This window comes from Puma concolor, chromosome B2 (genome assembly GCF_028749965.1).
Source record: "Puma concolor isolate L17-30 chromosome B2, mPumCon1.1.hap2, whole genome shotgun sequence".
Classification (NCBI taxonomy): Eukaryota; Metazoa; Chordata; class Mammalia; order Carnivora; family Felidae; genus Puma; species Puma concolor.
This window is the reverse complement of record NC_141671.1, coordinates 141,543,349-141,562,047: the sequence shown is the minus strand read 5'-3', so window position 1 is coordinate 141,562,047 and position 18,699 is coordinate 141,543,349. Positions and strand designations below refer to the sequence as shown.

Here is an 18,699-nt window from a genome sequence, read left to right as displayed (position 1 = left end):
ATTTAAATCAATGAACTCTGAGTAAAACAGGTTGCTCTTCATAATATGAAGGGAGGAAAACTTCCAAATTCGTTCCATGAGGCCAGCATTACCCTGATACTAAAACCAGATACATATGCCACGAAGAAAGAACTACAGGCCAGTACCTCTGGTGAACACAGACACAAAAATGCTCAACAAATACTAGCAAAACGAATGCAACAATATATTTTTAAAAATCCTTCACCACAATCAAGTGGGATTTGTCCCTGGGTTGCCCGGGTAGTTCAATATTGGCAAATCAATCATGTCACACAACGATCACATCAATAAGAGACATGATAAGAGACATTTGCTCATTTCAGTAGATGCAGGAAAAGCATTTGACAAAGTACAACAGTCATTCATGATAAAAACCCTCAAAAAAGCAGGTTTAGAGGGAGAGGGAATGTACCTCAACATAATAAAGGCCATATATGAAAAACCCACAGCAAACATTACCCTCAATGGCGAAAAATTGAGAGCTTTCCCCTAAGGACAGGAACAAGAAAACGATGTCCACTCTCACCACTGTTGTTCAACATAGTACTGGAAATCCTAGCCACAAGCAATCAGACAACACAAAGAAATAAAAGGCATCCAAATAGGTAAGGAAGAAGTAAAACTTTCTCTATTTCCAGATGATACAATACTCTATATAAAAAAACCCTAAAGACCCCACCAAAGCACTGCTAAAAGTGACAAATGAATTCAGTTAAGTCGCAGCATACAAAAATCAATGTAAAGAAATCTGTTGCATTTTTATACACCAATAATGAAGCAGCAGGAAGAGAAATTAAGAAAACAATCCCATTTACAACTGCACCAAAAATAATAAGATACCTAGGAATAAACTAACCAAAGTCATGAAAGATCTGTACTCTGAAAACTATAAAACACTCATGAAAGAAATTGAAGACAAAAGAAATGGAAAGAGATTCCATGCTCATGGATTGGAACAAATATCGCTAAAATGTCTATACTACCCAAAGCAACTGATACATTCAATGCAATCCCTATCAAAATACCAACAGCACTGTTCACAAAGCTAGAAAAAACAACTCTAAAATATGTATGGCACCACAAAAGACCCTGAAGAGCCAAAGCAATCTTGAAAACTAAAAACAAAGCTGGAAGCATCACAATTCCAGACTTCCAAGTTTTATTACAAAGCTGCAGTCATCAAGACGGTATGGTACTGGCACAAAAACAGACACACAGATCAATAAAATAAAAAACCCAGAAATAAACCCATGGTCATACAATCAATTAACCTTTGGCGAAGTATTAAAGAACATCCAATAGAAAAATAAACATCTCTGCAACAAATGGTGTTGGGAAAACTGGACAGCAACACGCAGAAGAATGAACCTGGAACACTTTCTTACACCATACACAAAAATAAATTCAAAACGGATAAAAGACCTAAACGTGAGACAGGAAGCCATGAAAATCCTAGAAAAGAGCACATCCAGTAATTTCTTTGACATTGGCCAGAGCAACTTTTTTCTAGATAGGTCCTCTGGGGCAAGGGAAGCAAAAGCAAAAATAAACTACTGGGACTACATCAGAATAAAAACTTCTGCAAGGCAAAGGAAACAATCAACAAAACTAAAAGGCAACCTATGGGATGGGAGAAGGTATTTGCAAATGATGTCTTCAGTGGGGTTAGTATCCAAGATATATATAGAACTTACACAACTCAGCACCCAAAATAATACAATTTAAAAACCGGCAGAAGACATGTACAGGCATTTCTCCAAAGAAGACATACAGACATGTAAAAAGATGCTCATCATCACTTATCAGGGAAATGCAAATAAAAACCATAATGAAGTAACACCTCACACCTGTCAGTGGCTAAAATCAACAGCACAAGAAACAACAGGTGTTGGTGAGGATGTAGAGAAAAAGGAGCCCTCACGCACTGTGGGTGGGAATGCCAACTGGTGCAGCCACATAGAAAACGGTATGGAGTTTCCTCAAAAAGTTAAAAATAGAACTACCCTATAATCCAGCAATGGCACTACTGGGTATCTGCCCAAAGAACACAAAAACACTCATCCAAAAAGGTATGTGCACCCCTATGTTTATAGCAGCATTATTTACAATAGCCAAAACACGGAAGCAGCCCAAGTGTCCCAACGATTGAAGAACGGATAACGAAAACATAGTAAAGACGTACAATCGAATATTATTATTCAGCCATTAAAAAATGAAATCTTGCCATTTGTGATGACATGGATGGAGCTGGAAAATACAAGAGAAATAAGTCAGAGGAAAACAAGTACAATATGATTGCACGCTTATGTAGAATTTAAGAAAGAAAACAAATGAGCAAAGGCGGAGGTGGGGCAGGGAGGGAGAGACAAACCAAGAAACAGACTCATAACTTACAGATCACAAACTGATGGTTACCAGAGGGGAAGTGTGTGGGGGAATGGGCGGAATAGGTGATCGGGATTAAGGACTGCACTTGTGATGAGCACCGGCTGATTAAACTAAAAACTTTAAAAAAAAAAATGTTTAACAAGACCTGCCTGACCGAGACTTTATCTGCATCATCAGCTCTCCTGGGGCTCCAGGCTGTCTGTCCACAGTGCAGATTTTGGATTTACCTGCCTCCATGATCACGTGAGCCACTTCCTTATAATAAAACTTTTTTTGAGTGGATATACATACATATATATCCTAATATACCCTATAGAACCCTAAAATACTATATATGATACACACAATGCATACATATGTGCACATACACACACGTATATAAATACTGATATACAGAGAACTGAAAGTTTCAAGAAATAGTTATCCTTACCACATTGCAATATACTTGGATACCCTCTATTCCACATTATGCTTTGTTATTACACCTCATGGATGTCTCAGTATGGGTACCACTCAAAAGAAAAAAAAAAGTCAGAAAGCTGCTGGAATCAATATATATATATATATATATATATATATATATATATATATATATATATATATATATATACTTAGAATTAAAAGGACCAAAAAAATTAAAGAAAACAACCTGACCCACTAAACTGACATCACTACCCGTGACTGATAGTTTGGGGGGGGGGGGGGGATACTGTTTTATTCAAAAGGCTGCCTACTGTATACAGTGTTCTGTACCCGAATATCCTCTTAACATAGCACAGAAATCGTTCCATATTTATGGATACTTATTTTGTTTCTACGTAGACCTTTTATTACAGGGACAGTGAGATAAGGAAAAAAGCAGAGTGAAAATGAAGGTTTCCGAAAGCCCAAAGCAGAGTACCAAAGTCAAGTTTAAACTCATTCACAATTTAATCCTAGGCTGATTTAGGGTTTCCATACAGTGGACAACAAAAGGAACCAAGAATAGGAGGCAGACATCTTCTCTGGACATCGGTGACTTATGAGAGCTTTCATTCTTTTTACTGAAACATTAGTACTGCTGCTCTCCCTCCCAACTGTTTTCCAGCAAAGATTCCAGTAAAGATTAGGAAATTCAATTTCAGGCTTGACCATCAGACTTACAAGAACAGGTTAAATCCTATGAATTCAATTACACATACTGGCTAAAAAGAAAGGCAGCAAAGCACATCCCTGTTGTCCAAATCAGCCCCTCCCCCTTCCCCTCCCTGTTTCCTGTCTTACTCATTTCTCCATTTCTTTTTTTAATGTTTTCATGTTTATTCATTTTTGAGAGACAGAGAGAGACACAGCATGAGTGGGGAAGGAGCAGAGAGAGAGGGAGACACAGAATCCGAAGCAGGCTCCAGGCTCTGAGCTGTCAGCACAGAGCCCGACGCAGGGCTCGAACCCACGAACTGCAAGATCATGATGACCTGAACCAAAGTCTGATGCTCAACCAACTGAGCCACCCAGGCGCCCTTCATCTCTCCATTTCTACTTGAAATGAGCTGTAAAGCTTCTGTTACCATGGAAGTCTCAAACCCATTTATTTCCTACCTATTCATGTATCCCAAACACAGTTTCTTATTCTAAAAAGCACAGATCAGATTCTTTCAACTTTATAAGTAGCAGTGCAACAGAGTCAAGAGCATACACATTCAGACAGAAAGGTGCCAATGCTTAAGGGCCTTAGAAAATCTCTTCCGCCAGATTCAGGACTACATTCAGTCCTCTGGAGGGGCCCTGGGGACTTTCCCCACTCCCAGCCCAGGGGAGTAAGACAAAAGAACACTTGAATCCTTTTGTCCTCTACCCTGGCTGTAATTCACACAATTCCAGTGTATCTCTTTTGTTTGTTGGAATTTCACAAAAGATGTAGTTTGGAACAGAAGATTCCTCTAATTTTGAAGGTGTGAAAACCACCAATATTGTACCTTTCACAAACAGGCAAACAAACCTGGAGAGGCTGAATGGTGTCCATACATCTCCAACCTTATCCAGTGCCGACCAGAACTGGACCTCCAGAACAGGAGTGCCCCAAATGTGGTGTGGGGTCAACGGAAGCAGCATCTCGTGGAAACTTGTTAGAAATGAAAATTCTCTGGCCAATCCCAGCTCCTAATCAGAACAAGTAAGCGTGGGAGGGTGGGGCCCAGAAATTGTGCTCTCCAGGTGATTCTGATGCCTGGAAGTTTGAGGATCTCCATTCTGGAGCGAAACCCATTGTTCTTTCTGTCATTCTCTTCCTCCTCCTATTCTAATCCCGCATCTCTACTGAATCACACAAGACACAATTGCCCCAAAATACTGATCCTAACTACAGATTCACCCACTGAAAAAAGAAAGACCAACGTTGTGATAAGGTCTTCAAATGCAGCTATGATGCAGTCAATATTTTTTTTTTCTTTTTTCACAATAAGAACATCCACATCCAAGAGGGTCAGATACAAGTTAAAGTCTTCAAGGAGTAATTCAAGGGGGTAGGATTTACTAATATTTCAGAGATTAAACCTCAAAAGGGCTGAGAAATGCTAAAAAATTTATTTTTGGAAAACCAGTCACGGTACCCTAGATGATCCGTAATCAATATATTGGATCTTAGAACACACCAAAAAGAGACAGATAAAACGCAGGAAAATTTTAAAACTATGAGACAGCTCCTTCTAAAAAAAAAAACCTAGATGGGTCTATATAGGCTTCACAGACCCATTATATCCAATATCTGAAACCTCATTTCCAGATTCTCAAAAATAAGTAGAAACACAACCATTTCTCACCCCCCAGCCTGAGGTGACTAATTCCACCAGGCCTCATGGTGTGTGAGGTTTGAGGCATAAATCCATCACCTACACAGGTGAATTTGCTGACCTTCTGCAAAATAAACATACAAGAGACACTACACAGACTAACTGTTGTAAGCCGCACCTCAATTTCAGGCGATTTTCACAAATTTCAAGAATGCCAAATGACAAATTACAACATGAAGCGTGAACATCTAAAATTAAGAGCCACGGTGAGACTCATACTACTCAAACCCCTACTTATCTTTTCCTTGATGAAATAAAATCTTCCAAACTAGGTCCTATGAAGCACTCGGTAGATGAACTTTCATCCTGAAAAGGAAATACAGCATCTACCAAAGCGGAGAGGCTTCAGGGAGGGGTGAAAAGAGGTGGAAGGCTTTAGCCAACTTCCGGAACTCATGTGAAGAGTGTAAGCGGCTCCCAAAGAATATGAACATTTCCAGGGCCTCCGCTCATTAATTCGCTTCAGATTAATTAGTATAAAGGGATGCATTGCAATAACGAAGATTTGACAGGCAAAGCCCTCACCGTCTCCTGGCCACGTTCCTCCATCCCCACCCCGCACAAACTCCCACCGTTTGCATATACCTGCAAAAACCCACGAGATACCTCAAGAGCAAAGACACAAAACTTGAAAGCCAGGCTCCAGACCACAATTTAAGGGTGGTTTCTGTTTGGACAGTAAGCTTCCTTTCCTTGGACTACAATTCACTGCCATTGCAAGGCTATAGGTAACTGTTCTTAACCGAGAGTCCCCTTCTGGAAGCGTGGCCCACCGCCTTCCCACGGAAAACCAGTCCCTGCCCCCCTCCCCCAAACCGCCATCTTTACAGACCCGTTATATCCAGACTAATGGAGCAGGATGGTCATCAAAACCAATATGTATTGTGAATGACACAGACAACTGCTTTGTCATGATCTTGTTTATAATCAGCCCACGTCGATAGACTTTTAAGATACAGTTGTTGCTTTTTAAAACCATCCACAAAAACGTCATGGCTATTTATAAACATGGAGGCAAGACAAAGCCATGTTTCTCCTTACACAAAATAAAGGGGTGAACGAGATACCTCCCCAGATTCCTTTTGGCTCCAATAATGTATCCAGGATCCTCACATCCCCCGCTCACAAACTGCTAGGAAAAAGTCCCTTTATCTCCGTGCAGATGATACAATCTGCCTTAACCAACACAATAAGCCCCGGCTATAGGCCATTCTCTCTCTGTAAAGTCGCGCATTCCTTTGAGGAAGCGCTGAGGTACACAAATGAAGAAGCTGTTGTTGCCTCTGCTAATTCCAAGAAGTCATAGGTTTGGGTCCACTCCCACAGAAAATCTGAAACATTTCCTGGTTCTTCGATGGAGTACTCCCAGCAGGTCCTGCTAACGGGTAAGCAAAGAGAAGCAGAAAGAATCCTGGGATCTAAGCCTCGCTCTGCTTGCACTAACTTCTGAGAATAGAGGATTAAAGCAGGTCATTTAACTTCCCCCAAACATCAAGTTTCTCTTCTGAGAAATGGGTTGAATTACAAGATTTCGAAAGGTTATTCTGTTCTAAAAGGCTTACTGATACGTGACAAACTATGAAAGCGTTATACAGCGGTTGGTGATCTGAGACGTTCCTAATATGTGTCTGTGAATATAAATCTTCATGTCTGTATCACTATCATTTTTCAAAGTTGGTCCTGCCTGCTGCACCCAGAGATATAAATGTACTGAAATTCTTCAAGAATCTCTGACGCATTCTATAAATGTTTGAAGATTTTCCTTTAGACAACACGGAAATGACAGGAGGTGTTACTTCACGTTGACGATAAAATGGGTACGAGCCCATCCATTTGCAGAACTACCCGTTTATTGATTTGCGGAAAATTCCAAGTGTTGGCTGCCAACTGTGTAGACACGTTCAAGTTTTACTCAATTTTCTAACTAATGAGATTTATCAAGCCACCAAAATTCAGTTTCTGTGACAGACAGCTTTTCAGAAAATGCCATACTGCAATGACATTCTCTTCTCAACACATACACGGGCTCCAGCAACGTCAACCATCCTTCTGGACCCAATTTCCTCGCACATTGAGACTAATGGCCAAGGCGGAACTTATTACAGTCGGACATGGTGACATCCCCCAACGCTTAGACAGGTCATTTGAAAATCTCGGTTACGTGGAAACCTGAAATAGAACTGGCAAAATGATGCTTGTTAGGGTTTCTTGGGAAATGACCTTTATGGAAGAGACAGAAATGCTTTTTCGTTAACAGTCATTACAAAATAGGTGTCCTTAAATACGCTGAAATTTTCTCTACTGGTGTTCACTTTTTTAATGTTTATTTTTGAGAGAGACACAGAGAGAGCGAGCGTGTGGTAGGGGGGAAGGGGTGGGGAGCAGAGAGAGAGGGAGACACAGAACCTGAAGCAGGCTCCAGGCTCTGAGCTGTCAGCACAGAGCCCGGCGCAGGTCTTGAACCCACAAACCATGAGATCATGACCTGAGCCCAAGTCAGATGCTTAACCAACTAAGCCACCAGGTGCCCCTGGTGTTCACTTTTAATAGGCTTATAACTAATATGTTTAACAAATCTTTTCTTTAAACGTTTCTTGAAAAAAAAAAAAATGGTGCCTGTCAAACAGCACATCACAGGTCCGTCAGAAATATGGAAAAAACTGCTGGATTTATAGGTGGGTAACCTCCAAGTCTCTTGTCCCTCTCTGGCAAATTAATAGTTAGGTCTCCCAATCCTGGCCAAGCCACTTCAGGCCAGCACCACGCAGGGAAGGACACATAAAAGGTGCCAGGATCCCACCCCGCACACCCCCACCTGTTCTCCAGGTTGGGTGTCCTTCAAGGGCAATGGTCAGTCACCCAAAGGGTAGAGTTTCTCAAACTACAAATAGCCACCAGCAACACCTGATGTGCGTGGTAAAGTGCCCCCTGGGTCTCCAGAATCACCAGGTCAAAGTAAGTTCCAGGAACCTGCACTTGAATCTGCAGTTAAAGTTAACCTGAACTCCCAAACGGATAGGCAAATTCGAGTTTGAGAACTGCCATTTCTGGCTTCAGTTTCTCCACGTGTAAGAGAAGGTAACAAGACCTGACCGTTACCTAAATCCTCTCCTGACTGGTCTTCACAAGCCATCCCATTAAGACTCAGCAATGCCAGGGGTGCCTGGGTGGCCGAGTGGGTTAAGCACTAAACTCCTGATATCGGCTCAAGTTGTGGTCTCCACGGTGGTGAGGTTGAGCCCCAAAATGGCGCTGAGCATGGAGCCTGCTTAGGAGGCTCTCTCGCTCTCTCACTCTCTCTCTGTCCCTCCCCTCTCCACACGCACTCACTCGCTCCCAAAAATAAACAAACATCAAGAAGACTCGGTAATGGCATCACTTTATATGGACATTTTCATAGCATCTCCACCTGGGAACCGATGTGGCTACTTTGTTGTACACACACCTACACCAGCCCACCCTGCACTCTAGAACTCCACTGAGGCACTGATCTTATCTGTTTCTTCCCCAGCCCTTCTAGTTCAATACTGAATTCCCCCACACCCAGTTCCAGAGGCCTTGAAATTCATGTTATCCACAGCCCCCAAGATCACAGATAATTATTTCCCTGCTGTATCTAATCATTCATTTTGGATTTACCAGGACTCAACACGCTCCCCAGCCCTGCCCTCCTTACTAGTGTTGGCTGATGGCTACTGGCCCTCCAGAAATGAATGCTCAAACACCGGGGAGCATAATAGCAAAGAACAAATAGGCTACTTTTAAATTCTCGTAACGTTTTTTTCCTTCTGTTTTCTTACACTCAACACTGAATACAAGCATTGAGTTTTATAGCTGAAAGGATCCCTAAGTCATTTAGTCCACTGTGACTCCCCCGGCCACCAAAGTCGCAAATTCAGAAATGGAAACTCAGAGAGGTGGTCACGTTTCGCTTAAGATCACACACTTATTTTTGGCAAAACTACCCAAAACCGAGGCTCTTAAATTATCCAAAACCCAAGCTCCAGTCTTTTTTCAATATGGTATGCTGACTGCCGGATTATTACCTCTGACTGGACACATACCAAGAACAATTCCGTCAAACACATACAAGTATCTTTAAATAGTTCATTCTTTGTTGCCCATTAGAAGGAAGAAAAAGGCACTGATGAAAGAGGCATATGGGTCCCAAAACATTACAAACAACAAGCATGGAATGATAGCTTTTAAACAGTTAAGAAGGGGGGGCACCTGGGTGTCTCTGTCAGTTAAGTGTCCAACTTCAGCTCGGCTCATGATTTCACAGTTCATGGGTTCGAGCCCCGCGTCGGGCTCTGTGCGGACAGCTGAGAGCCTGGAGCCTGCTTCGGATTTGGTGCCTCCCACTCTCTCTGCCCCGCCCCTGCTGGCAGTCTGTCTCTCTCTCTCTCTCTCTCTCTCTCAAAAATGAACATTAAAAAAAAAAAGTTAATAAGGAATCCAACTGAGAGAGGGAAGGACACAGACACACATTCAACCTCTATGTGGGTAATGCCACCAATTAGCAGATGGACCCTCTGAGTGCAGAGGACAGAGTATACTTTTCCAGAAAAAGTAAGGAGATGGGAGAGTGTCAGAAAGAGGACATTTGAGATGACCTGGGAGGGTTCAGTGTTCTCCAGATAAAACAACACAATTCCGACGCGGGAGAAAATGAAAAGAAGCGAGCTGCTGGCAGGCGTTGGATGTGTATGTAACAAACGGATCCACCCATGGATGTGTATGTAACAAATGGATCCAATCAGAGGCGTTTCTGATTGCAAGTCTTATGTACAACAAAGTTATCTGCCCACAATGTAACGTGGGGCATTTCTCAACAAGAAGTTCTGCAGACAGCTGTGAAGGGAGAGTTATTATAGAAAACTACGGTTTCGGAGCGATTATGTTTTTCCAGAAGCAAAGTTCAAAATGAAACAGTTAAATGGGAAAACATTTCGGTTTTTGATTTGGCAAACGTTCATCAAGGTTTCACGTCTTCATACAGTTAAGTATTAATCCCAGACGTTTCAAATGCCACCGACACAAACGATAACTTAATTCATCTGAATGTATTCCAGATGTGTTCTTCCTCGGTTTCTGCTCCTGTGTACAAATCCCCTCTTCTGAAAGTACAAAAATATCCATTTTAAACCAGTGTTATGGTTATCTAGAGTGGTACGGGTAAATACAAGTACTATCATATGAATCACCACCCTAGTATGAGGCCTGAAGAGGGAAATTAATGAGGAGAATTTGATGCCTCACCTACCAGAAGACATGGGGAACCATTTGAAAGCAATTTTTTATTTCCTTCCTGAGAAATCTAACGCCCTCCTACGTGTAGGTGAATTGCCAAATGAGTAGAAGGTATATTCCAGACCAAAATCTAGATCCATTAATACCCCATGCGATGACATTGCTACTACCCCACACTTAGGAAAGATGGGGAAACATGTATTTTTAGCATTTTATTACTGGTAAAATCCAGTGTTTATTTTCAATGTTTGTTTATTTTTGAGAGAGAGGGAGCCAGCAGGGGAGGGGCAGAGAGAGAAAGGGAGACACAGAATCCAAAGCAGGCTCCAGCCTCCAAGCTGTCAGCACGGAGCCCGAGCCCTGTGCGGGACTGGAACCCATGAATCGTGCGATCACGACCTGAGTCATGACGGAAGTCAGATGCTTAACCAACCAGGTGCCACAATAACGTCTATTTAAAACAGCCAAATACTTGGCCAAGGGTCACTCAACTTTACAATCATGATATTACCCTCAAAAAACAATTTCAAAGAACACTTCACTCCCTCTATCAACCAGCATTTAAGAGTGTCCACGAAATACCATGCTGAACCTGGAAGGGGTACAGAAAGAAAATAAGCAAAGCGCTCCCTACACGATGGTGAACATATCACAATTTGGATGCAATGACCAGCACAGACCACATGTACTGGAAACCCAAGAGAGGCTGACACGCAGGAGGCAGGCTCAGCAGGGTCTCAAGGGGTGACCGCAACAAGGCGTTTGCCAAACCGGGAAAAACCATCATAGGGGACGGCGGGCAAAGGAGATGGAAAACCGAAGGAGTGGGCCCTGTACTTTGCCACACCACCCCACGGCTCCAGCCTGCTGAACATCCTTATTTCACAGAATTTGAGACCACCACATCACCCATCCAAGGAGGGAGGAATGAACACTTCTGGAACTCCTGTACTGTGGCAGGCAAGGTTCTGAGCACATTATGTAAATTAATTCATTAATTTCTCAATTCTCAAAACGATCTTCCATAAGGAAGGCACTGCGGTCGCCCTCCTTTTAGAGATGAAAATCCTGAGGCATAGGAACCTCTTTACTAGACAAAAATAAATAAGGAAAAACACCGTGAAACGGATGGTTTCAAGAGGAGAGGTGGATGGGAGGGCGGGAGAAATAGGGGAAGGGGATTAAGAGGACACTTACCATGATGAGCACTGAGTAATGCACAGAATTGTTGAACCTTATAATGTACACCCTGAAACTAACAACACTGTGTGTTCGCTACACCAGAAATTAAAAAAAATTTTAAACCACTTTGAGTTTTAAAATAATATTGTATTAAAACCCAGCAGTATGCTTCAAAGGCAATGAGAATCCTTACCTTTTACCAGTTTTAGGGAAAATTTGCCAGCTTAGTTACTATGCCATTTCCCAAACTCCTAATGACAGGAGAACCTTCAAAATTTCAGTTTTGCATCCTGTCTGCAATGCAAAGGAATCAGTAATGGCAACTGCTGAAGAACTGTGTCCAAGAGACCCCGTCAGAAATCTAAGCAAGAATTTAAAAAGAAACCTTGTAACCCAACACCATGAAAAACACAAGGAAAGCTGAGGTCCAGATTCTGTTACTCAATCTAGAAACCTCATAAATGGAAACAAAGCAGACCCACTTCCAGCTGGATGGAATGCCTGGAGAGGATCGGGCTGGATCCCAGGGCGGACCGGAATCCAAGTCGGGAAAGGCTCCATACACGCCCCTGGCGGGGAACCTTCTCAGGGCACCAGCCTGCATCTACTGGCCCTAATCTGTGGAGGGCTTCACATGTGGGAACTTCTTGTTCGTTCTTAAAATTGTGAGCTCGGTCACAAAAATAAAAGCTTCCAAATGAGCTCGGTTGTCATTAAAATCCTCGATTCACTTACAGCTACAGACATGCCAACAGCTGGCAGGATGAAAGAGGAACACGGAAGCAGGCACACCTGGGTCAGATCTCAGCTGTGGGACTTCGTTACTATGTGAACTTGGGTGAGGGGCCCCCACAGGTCTCCGACCTTGCTCCCTGTTGCTGAGATCCTGAACATCCTGAACTGGACACAATCCTCCCTCCCTCCCAGGCCCATTCCACCGCCCGTTTCAGGAAACCTTCTCCTCCAGGGTCCCCAGCCCTCCAAGCCAGTGCCTTTGCATCAACTGCTCTATCACAACTGCTCTCTTTCCACCAGCCTGGCCTTGCTAAATCCACTCACCACAAGCCTAAGAGGGGCTCGGTCTAAAATGCAAATCTCCTCTGCCCAAAAAGTGATTTGCGCTTTTTTTTTTTTTTTTTAGTTTTATTAATGTTTATTTATTTTTTGAGAGAGAGAGAGGAGACAGAGTGTGAGCGGGGAGGGACAGACAGAGAGAGAGAAAGAGAGAGAGACACAGAATCCGAAGCAGGCTCCAGGCTCCGAGCTGTCAGCACAGAGCCGGACACGGGGCTTGGACTCACGAACTGTGAGATCCTAACCTGAGCCAAAGTCTGACGCTTAACTGACTGAGCCACCTGGGCACCCCTCAAAAAGTGATTTGCTCTTATGTCACAGTGTCACTTGCCTTTCTTCTCTACTTGAAGTTCTCTTACTTCAAAGACTTAAGGCACTTAGTACAACTTAGGGGCTCACTAAATGCCTGTTCAGGGCTGAGGGACAGTTGTTCAGGCTTCAGTTTCTTCTGCATTCCACTAAAAACCTCCACGCTCTTTTCAGAGGAATAAATGGGACCGTTCCCTGGAGCCTAGCACAGGGTCTGAGAGGCACTTCCTGCCATAGATTCTGACTTTCATCTGGGTGCTACTCACTTTTCCAAAGTGTGCAAAGTACTATCCCACACGGGAGCTCACTGGACCCCTCTGATGACTCCGAGACCGACGAGGTTACATGAAGAAGCTGAGGCCAGTGACGTTTAAGGCCTGCACAATCAAGGCTCGTTTGTGGAAAGACCTACCGATTCCAAATCCTGAGTGTTCTATGATGCCTTTTCGTCAGGAGTTCTGGCATGGTTTATATTTACAGAAAGCAATTCCTACCCATCTCTTCGATGAAGTTTATCCAGCAAAAGGTGTTATTTTACTGCACCTCTGAAACACAAACACATAGGCCAAATTCCACTACAATGGACTCCAAGGACTTTGGTTTGTGCTACGTCAAACAATTGCTTTAAGCAAACGGTCAGCTGGCTCGTTCACGCACTCCTTCGTTCAGCAATTATTTACCACATGCCCACGTGACACCAGGCACTGTGGTGCTGAGAACTTCCCCTTCCCTGAGAAATTAGAATTATACTATACAAGTTTTCCAACGGAAGCCAATGGTGGAAGATCCAGAATGCGGGCACCCGGATAGGTACCTGAATGAAGAGCAGTGAACTAAAAGCCAGAAAATCTGAGAGCTCATCCCGGCTATGCTCCTACATAAGCTGCGAGACCTTAGACAAGTCCCTGGTCCTAGGTTTCCTGACCCACAAAAATGGGAAAATTGGTCCTAAACGTTAACTTTCAAGTCATTTTGTGCTATGAATCCTAGAGATTCCAGGATTCCACACACCGGCAAGTGCTTCTGACACTGACAAGTGAGATTTTATACCGCAATTTTATAAGCTTTTGTGATTTTTAGAATGTCTTCAGTTCCTGTGTGAGATGGCACTTCCGTTCAATTTATCATCACACGTTTATGTAAGCAAAGCTCTTTTGGCCTTACTCTCAAGATTTTTGCACCCTTCTCTCAGCAAATGATTAGACGTATAAACCTTAGTGCCTTGAAAAGTAGCTAAGGAGGCCCACTACATGTTGGCACACATCTCTGATGCCCACCTATAAATTCATACTCCCAGATTCTTCCCTGTAATCAAGTAGAAGACATCTAAGAATCACCCTGAACAGCCAGACATAAGATACAGCAAACTGAAGCACATTCCTATATGCTGACTTACATGAGAAATTTCCCCAAACCCTTTCCTGCTTCACAACTTTCTAGACTTCTATAGAAGCGACCCTTTCTTTTCTCACTCATGCAAGGAAACTTAACTGAGCTCCTGCTCTGTCAGTGTCTGTGATGGGTGCTGAATACAGTAGTGGGGACAGGCTGCAGGGTCATCACTAGCCCACACTGTGTTTCGGGTGAATTACAAAGGGTGCCCCGTTCCAGTGGAGATGAGTGGTGCACCAGGGGTCTGGGAAGTGGAGTGCAAAATTTCAGCCTCTAACTGCCCGCTGGACAGGATAGCCTTGCGCAGTGAACAACTTGCACAGCTGTACAAGGTAGCATCGCTAGATGTGTTTGAAAACAAAAGTCATGTTCTAGTAGAGGCACTGCCTACAACAAGAGGAAGAGCTTAAATGCCTAGAGATAATGGGGAAGAAAAGGCTCCTGGAGAAGCTATTTGACTGACACGTGAAGGATGTGTGCGTAAACAGCAGATGGAAATCAGAATAAGAGCGTAAGCGGAATGCTCATGCATTCCAGATAGAGGTCTAGAAATGACAACTTGGAATTAGTGTGATGTGTCTGGCAGTGTGTAGTGCATGTGTGTAAGGAGGCGAGGGAGGGGAGACGCAGGGAACAGCTCCCAGACAGGACTGAAAAGGCAGGCAGGAGCCAGATTATGAAACACCTTATTTGGTATGACAGGTTAAGGTGTGAAGACCTGATTCTGAGATCACTTATGGGCCTGTTTTGCCACTAAAAATAAACTCTTCTCCAACCGTACCTTGCCGTATTTTTCACATTTACCAAACACAAAAATCTCTGATACCCCAAAGTGACAAGTCTTATCCTATTAGCCAAATCCGATAGAAATCTGCTTTTAGAACGGCACCCGTTTTGTTTCATATTTCCTTTTCAGCACAGAAAAAGCTTAACGTCAGCAAACATCTTTAAGTGTACAAATTCTAACAGTTACGCTCAAAGCGTAAGCCCAGTGATCGACACTTTTCATTCAGAGCCTAGGTCTGAAATATTTACAGCATATGGTCTGCACCTGTAAGAACCCTGTAAGACTTGTAAACTTCTAGAGACACCGCAGCTGAAGCCACTGGAGAAGGACTTGAAGGTGGCCAGGTGCTTTCCATTAAAACAATTATGTCAGCAGCACTCGAGAAACAGGAGGTGGAACGAGTGAGTGACACAGAAGAGAACCCCCAGCCCTTCACCACGTAGAAATAAACGTCTTACCACGACCCGAGGCTGCCTGGAAGATTTCAAGGGTCACCAGGCAGCCTCTTAGAGGGCCACCACAGGGACAACGCAGAAAAACACCCTCCTGAATGGAACTGTCTCCCGGACCAAGCAGTCTCCTCTCCCCCCTCCCCCCAACTAAATAAAGTTACCCATTTTGCGATTTTAGGAAGAAGGGGCATGGAAACCCATCGCTATTAAGTTTCGCCGTTCCTTCCAGATAAACCACCCCGTGCAATCTTACTCCATACCTTTACGGCGGCTGCCGGCAGCCAACTGGCAAGAAAGGGCTCTTTTCTTCCTTAACTGGTTTTGGTAAATATGATCCATTTGGGACACAACGTGTCGGCTTTCCCAGAAACTTGGCACCTCGCGCCCCCCCCCCCCCCCCCCCCCCGCCTCAGGCTCAGGGCCCGTCGGGGACGGTCGGCGGGGCAGCCGCCGCGGGACTTGTCCCCACCCCACCCCCCACCCCCGTCCTCGTCCTCCCCGAAGGGCCGGGGCTCCCACCGCCCGCGGAGCCCGCGCGCCTCCGAAAGTTGAGCCGCCGCGGGACCGGGAGCGGCTCCCCCCGGCCCCTCCCCGCCTCCGCTCCCGGCCCCCGCGACGGCTCGGCGACACGCCGACACGCGAGGCCCCGGCACCTCGTGGAAGGCAGTTCTGGCAAGTGTCGCCGCCGCCGGGCCCGGCCGCGCGGGGACAGTGGGAGCGCGCGGGGACAGTGGGAGCGGTCGGGGCGCCGCCGCCGTCCGCGCCCCCCGGCTCCCTCCCGGGGAAGGAGGCGGCCGGCGCCGGGAGACAAAGCGGAGCGCGGCGGGGGACGGCGGACCGCCGGGCGCCGCGCGGGGAGGGGGACCGGTGCGCGCCCGCCGCCCCTTACCTTGGCTCCGGCGCCGGGCCCCGCTCGCCCGCCGGCCACACGGCCGTGCCCGCCCCGCCCGCCGCCGCCCCAGTGCGGGGCCCCGCGGGGACGCCGGCGGCGCCGGGGACCAGAAGTGGCTGGGGTCACTCGGTCCTCCTCGGCGGCCGCGGCCGGCCCTCGCCCTGCGAGCAGCGCCAGTGGAGGCGAGAGCGGCCGCACCTCCTCCCCGGACCGCTCGGCCCGCCTCCCTCCTTCCCTCCGCACCCGCCCGCCGCCCAGCCGCCCCCCTCCCCGCTCCTCCCCGCCCCTCCGGCCCCGTTCCTCCCCCACCCCGGCCCCGGCCCCGGCCGTCGCCCCCCGCGCTTCCTTTGGGACGCGCCAGATAACGCAGACCCACAACTCGCGAGCTGTGCGTGGGCGCCTACCCTGCGCCGGCACCCTGCTTGCCATCGAGGCGTGAGGAAGCTGCGGCTTCTTCCCCGGAGAGCCGGGGCGCAGCAGACGGCTCCTGGGGTGCCACCCAGGACAGGAGCCGAATCCCTGGTCGTCGTGCGCCAGGCAAGAAGGAGATGGAGGTGTGCCGCCTGGAGACCCGAGGGCGCAGGAGCATTCGGACTTCGGAGTTGGAGAAGCCGCGCGGGGTTTCTGAGAGAAACCGGAGTTATCCCCAGGGCGGGGATGATGGGGACCAAGACGACGCCCACGAGGCGGCAGTGATCCTGCGATCGCGGTCCTGGGTCCTTGCGTTTACAGAGGATCCCCCTGCAGAGGACAGGGAAGGGAAGGGAGATGCAATCCAAGCGTGGATCCTCCAAGAAGCAGGCGCCGAACCAGGACGGACGAGCCTTGGAAGGATTTCTTAGGGCAAATGGCTGTGAGATGACGTGGGGAAAGGAGCGAGCCCGGCATTACCCACACCTGATCCCCGGGAAGGAGCGAGGGAAGCCATCACCCTAGCCTCCCTGCCGCCTAAGCAGGATCCTCGTGAGTCCTGTACTCCCAGTTCCCCTTGGGAGCCACCTGCCTAGGGTCCATGGCTATCAGTCATCGGCTGGGAAGTGTGGCCTTGGGCACGGACCCAGGGATGAATTTCAGAACATAAAAGCCAGGGCCTTTGATGAATTAAGCTCCAAGAGAGCTGGAGGAAGAGCCTCACAGCTGCCCACAATCTCAGAGACAAATGGAATCCACTCTCGCACGCACACCTACAGTTTTTAAATGAAGCCCCAAGGGTTTGCTGTGATCTGGAGGGCCTGGCTGTCCACCTTGCACGGATACAGGCTCTGCTCACAACTGACCCCTCCCCACCTGCATAGGCACTCCCCTGCCCCATGCGCACATGGCCCTGGGGGGGTGGGGAGAGACCTCCTCACTCCACTCACCCTTCAATCCTCAATCCAAGCATCACCTCGTCTGAAGAGCTTTTCCCACTCAGCACTTGACTTATTGCTGCCACAGACCCAGCACACTGCGGTGTGTTTTTGTTTTTCTGTTTTCCCCCCTTCTTGTATTGCAATTTTTCACAATGTTTTCTAAAATTTATTTTGTTTCCCTGATTATACAAGTAATATGTTCATTGCACAAACTTGGAAAAATACATACAGCCCAAATGTCTCCAAGCTCCCCAGCCTTCTAGGGGCAGCCTCCCTTGATAGCCAAGTAATCAGAGTCTGAGCCCCCATTCCCTGTGTATCAGTCTGGGTCCAGTCGGGAGAGAGAAACCACACAGCAATTAAACAGTGAAAGTTTAGGGGCGCCTGGGTGGCTCGGTCAGTTACGCCTCCGACTTTGACTCAAGTCGTGATCTTGCAGTTTGTGGGTTCACGCCCTGCATTGGGCTCTGTGCGGACAGCTCTGAGCCTGGAGCCCGCTTCGGATTCTGTCTCTGCCTCTGTCTCTCTCTCTGCCCCTCCTCTACTTGTATGCTCCCTCTCTCCCTCTCAAAAATAAATAAATAAACTTAAAAAAAAAAACGAACAGTGAAAGTTTAATACAAAGAATCGTTACCTACAGGATTTGGAGCCGTGAGGATTGGCCAGTAAGAAGTAAAGAGAACTCAACAGAAAACAGGTATAGCACATACGAGGATCTAGGAACAGCCACTAGTCCTAGGACTGAGAGCCCCAAAGGATGAGCCTCCTG

General features: G+C 46.3%; 1 protein-coding gene across 7 annotated transcripts in view; it reads right to left on the bottom strand.

The window, feature by feature from the left end:
- Positions 1-18,699, bottom strand: part of TIAM2 (TIAM Rac1 associated GEF 2) — a 266,318-nt gene that overhangs the window by 209,038 nt on the left and 38,581 nt on the right. Inside the window, exon 1 of one of the 7 annotated variants that reach the window (XM_086708194.1) lies at positions 16,576-16,789. The exons of 5 other annotated variants lie outside the window; for them this stretch is intronic. The gene's annotated coding sequence lies outside the window, so the exon portion shown is untranslated. Of the gene's footprint in view, positions 1-15,946; positions 16,046-16,575; positions 16,790-18,699 lie in introns of those variants that run through there. One more of the 7 variants, XM_086708195.1, reaches the window with a different exon arrangement.